This window comes from Apium graveolens, chromosome 8, assembly GCF_009905375.1.
Source record: "Apium graveolens cultivar Ventura chromosome 8, ASM990537v1, whole genome shotgun sequence".
Classification (NCBI taxonomy): domain Eukaryota; kingdom Viridiplantae; phylum Streptophyta; class Magnoliopsida; order Apiales; family Apiaceae; genus Apium; species Apium graveolens.
In genome coordinates this window covers 246,676,541-246,688,670 of record NC_133654.1, presented here as the reverse complement: position 1 = coordinate 246,688,670, position 12,130 = coordinate 246,676,541, and positions in this window count along the sequence as shown.

Here is a 12,130-nt window from a genome sequence, read left to right as displayed (position 1 = left end):
TACTATTAAACAATTTATATTGAAAAAAATAAATATAAATATTAAGTAATATTAATTCCACACTTTTATTAATAAATGAAATCATCTTTGATTGAAATACAAAATTACTAAAGTACCAAATTTGGTACTCACCATATAATTATATATATATTTTTAAAATTTTATGTTATTAAATTATAAGTACTAACATGAAATGAATTGTAGACTTTATTTTATAGTAGTTAGTGTTCATCCAAGTACTAACACATATTGACATACTTTTTTTTAGATTTTGTTTTTTAACCTGTACTATTTAATTTTTATAAACAATTAAGCCATAATTTATTGGAACATAAACATATCAAAAGTAATAAATTACTAAATTTTGGTACTTATTAGATATTTATATATATATATTTTTTTTAAATTTTATATCACTAAATCATAACTACTTACTTGACTATTTTTCTTTGTAGATTTTGTTGACTTTTGGTTATAATAATAGTGTGACGAATTGACTTCTATTTTATTTACACTTTATTTTTTATATACAATTTTTTAATAAGTAATACACTCTTTAAATGGAACACAACAATTTATTAAGACTCTCATTGTAACCGCGAGTTTGATTCCCCACAACTACGTTTTTATTCAAAATTTATTAATATAATTTTTAATTATTTAATTTTAACATGGTTCGATTCCCCATAACCTACATAAAATTTATTTATAATTTAACTTTTATGATTTTACTTAGATTTCAATTTGGCATGACTATACATAGTTAAATAAGATTTACTTATTATACACTTTTAATAACGCTTATTAATAATTTCACCATATTTTGATTCTTTGCAATAATGTAATTAAAAAAAAATTAATTTGTAATGTATCTTCTATTATTTCACTTGGATTTAATTATTATGACTACCTATAATTAAATATTATTTATTGCTATTCACACTTTATAGTATTTAATAAATTTTGTAAAGTAAAACACTTTAATTGTTAGTATTCCGAGGAATGATCTGAGTATAGTAATTAAAAAGTATATGTCGTTAACGAGTATTTATAAACAAACCGCTTTAATATGATAAGTTTTCGTGATCTTTTTTTTTCGAGTCTTAATAATATTATGTTGGAGAGATTATTTTTTGTTGCTAAGTATGTATATATTGTAGAAACTAAGAAAAACAAGGGATATACCCAAGCTCTATGACAGGCCATAAAGTGGACTATCTATAATCAATCTACAAGCAGATTGAAGATAGAAAGAAATCAAAAAATATACTCAGGCCTAGTAGAAACTAGTTTAGAGAACCATACAGAACTAGCTAATTTTGCTTTGAAATCGACCACGATCCCATCAAAAAGTTGTTGAGACCCAAAATAGCTTTTATCATGAACCCGTGCATTTCTTTCCCTCCAAATACGATAATAAAAGATCTGAAGGCAATATAAAGAAAGGGTTCGAAGTAGCCTGTCTTCAATCTGTAAAACTAACTCCAGACAGTGAAGCCAAGAGTCACCCAAAATGTGCACATGCAAGAGAGTACAAATTTTCCGAAGTACGAAAGCACAGTTGGACAATGTCTAAGAAGGTAATTGTCCGCCTCGAGACCTCCTATACACAAGTAACAAATCTGAGAAAAAGCAATGCCAAAACGAGCAAGGCGCGCAAGCGTAGGGAGACGCCCGTGACAAGCCACCCATTGGTGGTGCGCATAACGATAGATTGTGAGTTTGTGCCAAACCGCAGGAGCCCAACTTATCTCAGTTCCCCTATTTCTGATAGAATCCCAAATATTCCATGTCTTTATCTTGACAGCATGAATGCCTGCCCAAAGTATCCTGTCTTCTCTATGAACACGCACAACCGGAAAGGAAAAATGTTCAAGCCATTGTGTTAGGAGAGGATCCACGTGATGATGTCTAGAGTTGGGAGTTGGCAACGCCCAATGACCAGTTTGAAGCAGCACACAAACAGTAGCATTACTTGAAAGACCACATTGACGAATGATGGGAGATGTCAAAGTAGATACAAGACAGACCCCTTCCCACCAAGGATCAAACCACAACGAAGTATTGCATCCATTCCCTATGTCATAGGTGATGAACTACAATGCAAAGTTACGAAGTTTGAGAACCTTTTTCCAGATCCAGGATGAGTCAGGAGGAATTTTCATGGTCCAGAAATGTTTGTTACGAAGAAGAGTAGCATTAACCCAAGTAGACCACAAATTAGAGTTTTTTGTGACAACCTTGAGTAAGTGACCTATAATTTGAGCTCAATTTCAATCCACCATATTTTTAACACCAAGGCCCCCTTCCTTCTTAGGGAGACAAACTATTCTCCAAGATATTTTAGCACCATCTTTCTGATTAATATTACTCCTCCACAAAAAAATGAGTCAACAAAGATCGGATATGTGCATGAACTGTAGTTGACAAATATCGGATATTTTAGCACCATCTTTCTGATTAATAACAACTGTAGTTGACAAATAACAAATTTAAATTATTTATATTTAAAGTTTATATAAATTTTTTGACCAAAAACTGGACCCAACATTATGTCGGTTTTGTAAATCACAAGGAGTTATGAAATACTTATTAGTTGAATGTAACTACATTCCATCAAATTTTCTTAGGTATTTATGGGATTATATGATAAATTAATGGAATATTATGTGTTATTAAGGTTTTTTTTCATAGAAGAGATGTGAGAATAATTCTGTTTTAAAATAATTAACTTTGTTGATTAAAAATATTAACACATTGCATAAGTAAATTTTGTTTTAGAGATATGACCAATAGATTATACCTTGATTAAGCTAATATGGAATGATGAGTTGGTTATTAGTTCCAATTAAAACGGCATATTTTCTAGTAAACAAATTAATTAATTAAAAAAATATCAAGTAAAGTGTAATTATTTAATTATGAACTTAACAAAGTATATATCTCAGAAATCATTGTCCATAAATTAGCAAAGAGAATACCCTTCTATCATTAAATAATTTGTAAACTTTTATTAGATCTCAAACTACCGATCTTTTTGACTTAAAAATTAACCCACTAAAAGAAATATTGTCTAGAAGCCTTTTATCTAAATACACGGTTGTTGATTCAATATCTAAAAGGGAGGCCCTGGTGCAACAAAATTATTTGGCAAATCTACAGCAGGCCCTGCATTAAACAAAGAAAGACTAGTACCAACACTTCCTATCATGGTAAATGCCTGAGATATTAGTGGCTGAACCTCCTGCACCTGATTAGCACCATTTGCTGCATTTTCCCGCTCTGCTGCCCCGTGCCTCTCCAATGGTATACGCTCAAATACCGCATTAGCAAAAGTAGCCACCATCAAAATAACTGCACCTTTGGCAATCAACGGACCTACCACTTTTCCCCCAAGAACCTGCCCTTGTCCTCCTGATAAAAAGATCGATAGGCTCCCGAATCCTAGTGGAGCCGGGGGAGGAAGCACTGTCCCAGTAATCGAAATAATCTCAAAAGCATCTGGCAGTGTAATAACGCCCCCAGACAAGGAAGAAGAAGCATGTTGGTGGATGATAACATTCCAAACTGTCCCCTTCCCATTAAAGATACACACACCTCTGCCTCTCTGCATTGTATATGTGTTAAGGGTCTCCATTATGTCAGTGCCCGATGAAATTTCAAGAATGTGCGCCTCGAGAACATTGAAGCTCTCACAATTGCGGACAACAGGAGTCTTAGTCTTGTTTTTGGAGCCACCAGGACGGCCTCGTGAACAACTTTTTGGGAAAAAACCGCCACCCCCTGTAGAGTTATTGTTCTGGGGATTGGTGTTGTTCAGGGGATTGGTTTCAAAATCAGAGTGGTGTGGTTCATGAGGTGGGAGTAACCGTTGAACCATTTGGGAAGAGTCTTGGCTTTGGTTGTTATCGCCTTCCATCTGTAAATGTAACATAAAACTCTAGATCATTACTGATTTACTATATCACAACATGTTGGTAGTGCCTTATATTTATATGATTTAAAATACAGCTTTGATTGAAAACCGATTAGGCAATAATTATGGATTTGAAAATTATTTTATGTAGATATTAATAAGATACTCGAGTAAATTAATGACTAAATTAAAAACTAAAATCCAATAGATTTTGTCTAGTTTTTATTTTCTTTGATTTGTATGTCACGGGTCTGTTACAAATATAGCAACTGATTAAATTGCTACTCAGATATGGATTTTGCATATATTTACCTAGCGGCATACTGCTAGTTGCTTGACTATTAGTTACCAGGGTTTTTAGCACGTGGGATATAAACATGATTATTAGTTGCTAATTTTCTCGCACGTGCACGGACAAACTCTAGTTGCATAATTAGGAGGCGTGTACCATACCCGTATCATGTTTGTTAATTGCTAGTTATCTAGTGAAATAATCTTTTAGCACGTGACATGCACATATATTATATTGTTAATTTGTGCGGTAAACATTTATTTTTTAGGATAATAAGCACCGCAAAGATCAATGACATTATTCAAAATAATTGGATTTTATTATCTTACGGTGGACATGATTATTAGTTGCTAATTTCCTAGCACGTGAGTTGCACGGACAAACTCTAGTTGCATAATTAGGTGGCGCGTACCATACCCGTATCATGATTGTTAATTGCTAGTTATTTTTAGGGAAGTAATCTTTTAGCACGTGACATGCACATATATTATATTTTTAATTTGTGCGGAAAATATTTATTTTTTAGGACAATAAGCACCGCAAAGATCAATGATATTATTCAAAATAATTGGTTTTCATTATCTTACGGTGCCTGTGTACATTACGAAGATTTGATTATTACTGATTAGCTAATTACACAGTGAAAAAATAAGTGATCAGGTGAATGAAGATATCGATCATAAATATCAAATGTAAACGGGAGGATTTTTATTATATAAATTTATAAAGTAAATTAGGATTTGATTGACTTATTAACACTAGAGGTAGCGCGTATGGCGATTAACATTAAAAATTAAGGGCATTTTTAGGTATATTAACGAAGGTGTATTTAATTAAGAATATAACATATATTTTTGAATATTAAAAATTTGTGACTGTTTGATAGACTTTTAAAACATTCATTAAATTTGTCATATCTGGTTAAAAATTTATTGATTTTTATTGAAATATTATTGTATTCACATTTCAGAGACAATCAATTACTCCATCCGTTCCACTAGGTTCTTAACATTTGAAATAAAAAGTTCGGCACGTATTTTAAGGTTCTTATTTACTATAGTTCCGTAACTTGTTTTTAATTTTTTTTTTCAATAACAGTTTAAACGTTAAACTTTTATTCAGAAAAAGAAAATTTTAAATATATGTTATAAAACTATACTAGATAAAAGTATTAAAATGTATGTCGATACTCCATTTCAAATGTTAACAATCTAGTGAGACGAAGGAAGCAATATTTTATAAATTTTTAAAGTCGATGATATTCAAATTAATTTCATAAACTTTATAAAATTTTTGGATTGTAATGAAATTTTTATGAAGTTTTCTAGAAGATTATGGTAAATTCATGATATTTTAAAATATGTTACAAAAATTTATAAATTAGATAAAACACATTGAAATCATTATATAACTGGACCAAGACATTAAGCCACGCTTCACTAGACCAAGACATTAAGCCACCCTTCACGGCGGAAAATTAATAAATATTTATTATTAAATATGATAGCATTTACTTATATACGTGCTCCATTGAAAATAAAATAAATATTTTAATTACAATAATAAATACATGCGAAAATGCATTAATATATAAAAATTATAGGTTGTTTTGTTCTACTCATGATTATTAATTTCGGAAATTAGAACTATTTGGTTTAGTTATTGATATGTGATTTATCGTGCGATTTTTGACAAATCGAATGATTTATCGGTAATTTAGCAACCCGGTAAAATATTGGACGGGTTTCTTAGCGATTTATTGATGATTTTTGAAAAATGGGCCGATTTCTATAATGGGCTTGAACTTGTCTTTTGCTAATGTATGTAAAATTTATTATTACCCCTGCAGCATATATTGTGCTCCACTATATTTCTTGACTACATCAAAAATACTTAAATATAAACTTTGAGTAACATACTTTTAACCAAATAATATGAAACGAATCACTAAGTCTAGTAGCATCCATAATTCTTTTTTAAACAAAATGATACACTCTGAACTCATAAAAACAATCAAACAATTAACACAAATTTAAAGGCTTAACAAAATGAATAGCCGAAAAATTACAATAACATGAAAAATAAAGTTTGAAATTGTAATAGAAAATTATTTTTTAAGTCAAACGATTGGCATTTATGTATATAATATAAGATTATTTACTTGCTTTTTACATTGCCAAACTTGTTAGTCAAGACTTTACTCAATTAAATATTAAATATTTAACTTGTTAGTCAAGACTTCTATTAATTATTTTTCTTATAAATTACAAAAATTTTAAATAAAAGAATATTATGAACGATAATAATATATTTAGAAGAATATATGTAACTTTAATTTTTAATATTAACTAATTCAGAAAATTAAGAAAATTAGAAAAATAAAATAAGATTGAGGAACATCACATAAACGCTTTCGTCTTCCATCTTCTCCCATATATATATTAATTTACCACCTATACCTATATTGAAGGTGAAAACTAGCTTGAGGATTATAATTTATGGTTAAGATTTTTGGGGTAAGATTAGGGCTAAAACTTAATTTTTTTTTTAATTTTTTGAATAATTCATCCGTGATCTGACGAGTGAACTAGTCATGTATGTCAAGTGTTGTGATTTTTAAAGTTCATTTGCAATGCTTTAATTGTAATATGTATTGATTAATCTTTTTAAAAAATTCCTTGAAGGATCCAATAGGAATGAAATACACATGTGTGTAAATATTATGATTTCTACTACTCATTTGCAAATATTTTAATATAATTTTTTTTGAATAATAATTTGTGTTGATTATTTATAATTTTTGGGTGATCCAATTGTAATATTTAATATAAATATATATTAATTATATGTACAAAAAATTGTTATTGGTAAAGCAAATTTGGATTGAATTTACAATGAAAAATCGATTATAATGATTCACATAATAAAGTTTCATAATTTTTTTTCACAATTTTGATAATTTCCTAAAAAATTTTAAAACCAGGCTTATATGTGCAAAAAAATTAAAATGATGACCAAAGTTTTAACTTACCACAAGTTGATGGTAAATAGAAGATATCGTTGAAAATTATAGTTTACAAAAAAATTGAAATTGGGCCTAAAGTTAAATATTCAATATTGAAGTCAAAACTTATAACCTATCCCATGCAGGAAACCATAATTCTATAAAAAATTTAAAATGAGGGCTCTAATCCAAAACTTTAAAATGAGCAACTAAATTTAAAAAGTTAAAAATGACGCCCAACTTTATAATTGATATTTAGGAAATATAAGTCAAGCATAGTAGAAAAATTTGTAATTAGTATTTATAAAGCTATAGTTTTCTCCCACCGATTGTCATTTTCATTTTACAACTTTTCATCTTCTTCTACTTGCACATCGGTTTCATTTTTCACATCTTGATTGTTTAGGTAAAAAATTTCTTCCCTTCATTACTTTTCTTAGTTTGTTGTCGATCATTTTTCAATTTTAAAATGAACTTAGGTATTCATTAATACTAACCATTTATATTCATGTTATGTAAATTGTACATACTGGAGAATGACATGAGATAACAAATAATTTTAGGTTCTTAGAATGTTTAGGGTGGGACCAAGAGACCTCTCAAATACTTATTTTCTCATGGTAGTTCTTTCACAAAGACTTCCTATTGTAATTAAGAAGGGAGGAACAAGTACACTTGGAGAGCTATTAAGAGTTGTATGGAAAAAGCTACTCTAAATGAATTTAAATTCAATAATGAAGGCAAAAAGACAACGTTGTGATCAAAGATTATGACATAAAAGAATGCATGCTAGGACAAAGATATAAGAAATGCTAAAATAATGAAGACTCTGAAGATGATTAATTAAGTTTTAAAAAAATCTTCTAGATATGTTTTTAGGTTGTTATTGTTAGTATTTGTGCCCTACACATAACCCTATTATATTTTGTTTATGATATTTGGATTATTAATATTTATGTTCAATCGATTATTCTTTCATAGTTTATTATATCTTAATTTACTGCGATATAAATATTAGATTAATAAATGTCCTTTTAATATGATATGAATTCTATATCTTTAAGTACGTGACTAGTATTATATCCTAAATATCTCTAGTCGACTGTTATTATTATGGGACAATAATAATGCATTAAGACTAGTGTGTTTATTGACTGATAATCACATCTTATTGATCATACGTATAGTGATAGTAAAATCGAAAACACGGGTAGATGTAAATATACATGGTGCTGGAGAGACCAAATGTGAGATTTTATATGTGTGTTGATAAGTAATTCTCACAGTGATAATGATGTAATGGTCCTTCGACTTGAAATCATTATATTTCTATATGATGATTAATATGACCGGGTAATGATGAAATTGGACTTTAGATGTATAATAAATCATATGAGAAATATGAATGATCTAGAAATGATTTAACCTTCCTATTTGAAGTAATATTATTGGCCTCTTGTGCGAGCTAGACTATGAAATGCGTGACGCCGCGCTCAAAAGTTGATTTGGAATGATAGTCTACTCATTGATCATGGAACCCGCGATTAAACCATGAAGAGGATGACACATAACCTGCCTTGAGTTTAATCTATAATATATAGTTAGATGGATTATATTATATTGTACATTATTCACGAAAGGTTTAATCGATCACCGATTTAATTATTATTACTTGCGTAGCAATGATGTATTTCTGGATGCCACTCATTATTTATAATTTTAATATGAGATATTTAATAATTTGCCAACATAATAATAACCTATAGGGTCGACGCAAAAAGAAAGTTTGGAGGAATATTTAATTTATACTCAAATTTGAACTAAATATGAATTTTTTATTATTTAATTTTAATTAAGTTGGAATTAATTAATAGATTAAATGAAATTCAAATTTATTATTATTAAATTAGAAATTTAGTTATTGGATAATTAAGTGAGACTTAATTAGACAATAAATTAGAATTTAATATTTAATATGACTATATTGTTGGATTAGGGTTATAACTCATTTTTTTCTCTCATATATAATCTCTTTTAGGGATGAATTAGGTAACTACGTTTTTATAACAAAACCCTAGTAGCAGAGGGAGAGAGAGAAGTAGAACGAGTTCAATTTCCGGTGCTAGTACACGCCTCCTCCGTACCGGATTTCGTATGGATACCTATACGGCGTAGATCGTTAAGGCGAGATAAGTGGTGTTGGGTTGAAGTAATGATCTCTTTTTGACAACCATAATCGTAAAATACTTTAAGGTAAATATCTCATCCATAAATTAAATATTTTTTCGCATGGATCATGCGGTGGGTTTCAGGTTTTATCTATTTTTACGGTTTTATTTATTGTTCCGTTGTGTTTTTATATCCCGAAACCCAACAATGATATCATAGCTACTTGCGAAAGGTTTTAATTCGTTTATGTGTTTACTGATTTTGATGATAATATCATGTATACATTCTGTCATGACTATATGTTTGCGATTTGTATATTATGCATGTGTTGATAATCTTCCATGATAGATATTATGATATTATGCATGTGTTAATGATTAGCCATGATAAATATGATGATATTATATATGTTGATGATCTTCCATGATATATATGAAGATATTATGCATGTGTTGATGATCTGAGATGACTTTTATTATGATTAATTATGTATGGACATAATAGGGGACTGGAACATACTGTATGTATATGATATAATGATACAGACATGAAGAATCAAGCAGAAAGTTTCTGTTTTAATTATGATGTTTTTTTTCAAAATTTTCAGCGGAGTTTGTTCTGTAAAATAGTGTTTCATATATGTTCCACTTGATATGATTAATTAGATTAATAATAATAAGTATATAATAAATTATATTAATATATGTTATTTAAGCATGGTGGATGGTTATGATCTTTAGACATTAGATTAATGTTTTTTAATTATGGTTTTAGTTTTTAAATATGACTTGCATGTCGTTTTGATTCATGTAATATTAAATCTCGAATGTAACTCGAGTTCTTCTTGTAAGTTTATTAGATTAGTCTTTTATATTTTATTTATGTAATGCACCTGAAGACTTGAAGACTAGAAAAAGGAGTCCATTGAATGTGATCCAAGAAAGCTATACAAGGAAGCAAATAAAGTAAGAAGACATATGATGTAATAGATAGTTGTATTTATTTACTTAACCACCTTAGATTGACCATGATCTTGATCATGAGCTTGATGAAGATCACATAGGATGGGGCCATAACCTACCACGTTTATTTTATTGCACTTTACATATATCATGTGATGAATGAATCTATAGAGTAGTTAGAATGATGTATGCTTAATTAGATTAGCAATGTATGTATATATAAGATAATTCACCCATGCAATGCCTGCTAAAGAAGATAAAATTTGTCACGATTCAAGATTTTAAAATTTAACAAAGGAACATGAGATTCTTGTATTTTAGAAATACAGAATAAAAATAAGAATTTTCTTTATTTCTGATATGGGGCAATTTTGTCAAAAAGCGGGTACATTGAACTTGTAAGGTTGCGGGTTTTAAGAGAGACCATTGTGACTCCCTCTCTACTGGGAAATCAAACCATTGACAAATATTGATTTGAAGTATATTATTCAAGGAACAATTGATAATCTCTTTATGATGGGATCATGATCGTTTTAATATTTACAAAACCCTAAAGCTCATATTAAGTTGTTCACATGCCTTCCAATATGTCCAACGCGTTAACCCCTACATCGATAAGGAGTGGGTTCGCAAGAGCGAAGTACTCCCATCTATAGTGGGAGATGCGGTGAAGTATATTAATACTTTCTGACTATTATGTTTGACTTAACTAAGTTACCACAATAGGATTGTGAACTTAGAGGCATGGAGTTTGACGAGATTTATTAGATAAATATGAACAAATGTTGTTCCATCGAACTCTCCAAGAGTTATATAGTTGATATAATTAACAAATACTGTCTATCTTATTGAATCATGTTTTAGGAGTAAAGCCAAAGCTGAACTAAAATGTTGTGAAATTTGTATCTTGGCTCACCAGAAAGGATATTGAAGATTTTCTTTCCGAATTAATAGTTAGGGCTATTGATTTGATAAAAATAGTAGGAACTATATATTTTGAATATATATAAAAAATCACTTGAACATAATCTAATGAGCATCTGTAGACTAATTCATTTTATGTATTTTAATATTATAGATATCAAATGACAAACAACTCAAACAACTTCTTCGTGTGGCCAGTCCTTGAGAAGGACAAGCTGACATGAACAAACTTCCTTGATTGGAAAAGGAACCAGAGGATAGTCCTCAGGAAGGAGCGAAAGTTCCATGTCATTAATGTTCCTCGCCCTGAACCTCTTCCTGAAGGGGCAACACATGTTCAACAGGCTGCTTATCAAAAGCATATAGATGCTGACATGTATGTCATATATTTGATGCTAGCGGCTATGAGTCCTGAGCTTCAGAAACAATATGAGCATATGAATGCTTATATCATGATTGATCACCTTAAATGTATGTTTGAAGAACGGGCTCGTCAAGAGAGATTTGATACAAGCAAAGCTTTGTATGCATGCGAACAGGGTGATCGTGATTTGGTTGGACCGCACATTTTGAAGATGATTGAATATATGGAGTACCTTGCTACTATGGGTTCTAATATTGGGACGGAAGCCTATATAGATCTGATCCTACAATCTTTGAACAACCACTGTGCTCAATTTTTAATGAATTACAACATAAATGTGAGACAAGATACCTACCAAATTGTTGGCTATGTTGGAAACTGTCGAGACCAACATTCAGACGGTGTCCCCTGCTCCCATAATGATGGTGATCAAAGAGAGAGACAAAGGGAAAGGTAAATGGAAAGGCAAGAAGAGGATGTGATCCAAATCTGGTACTGC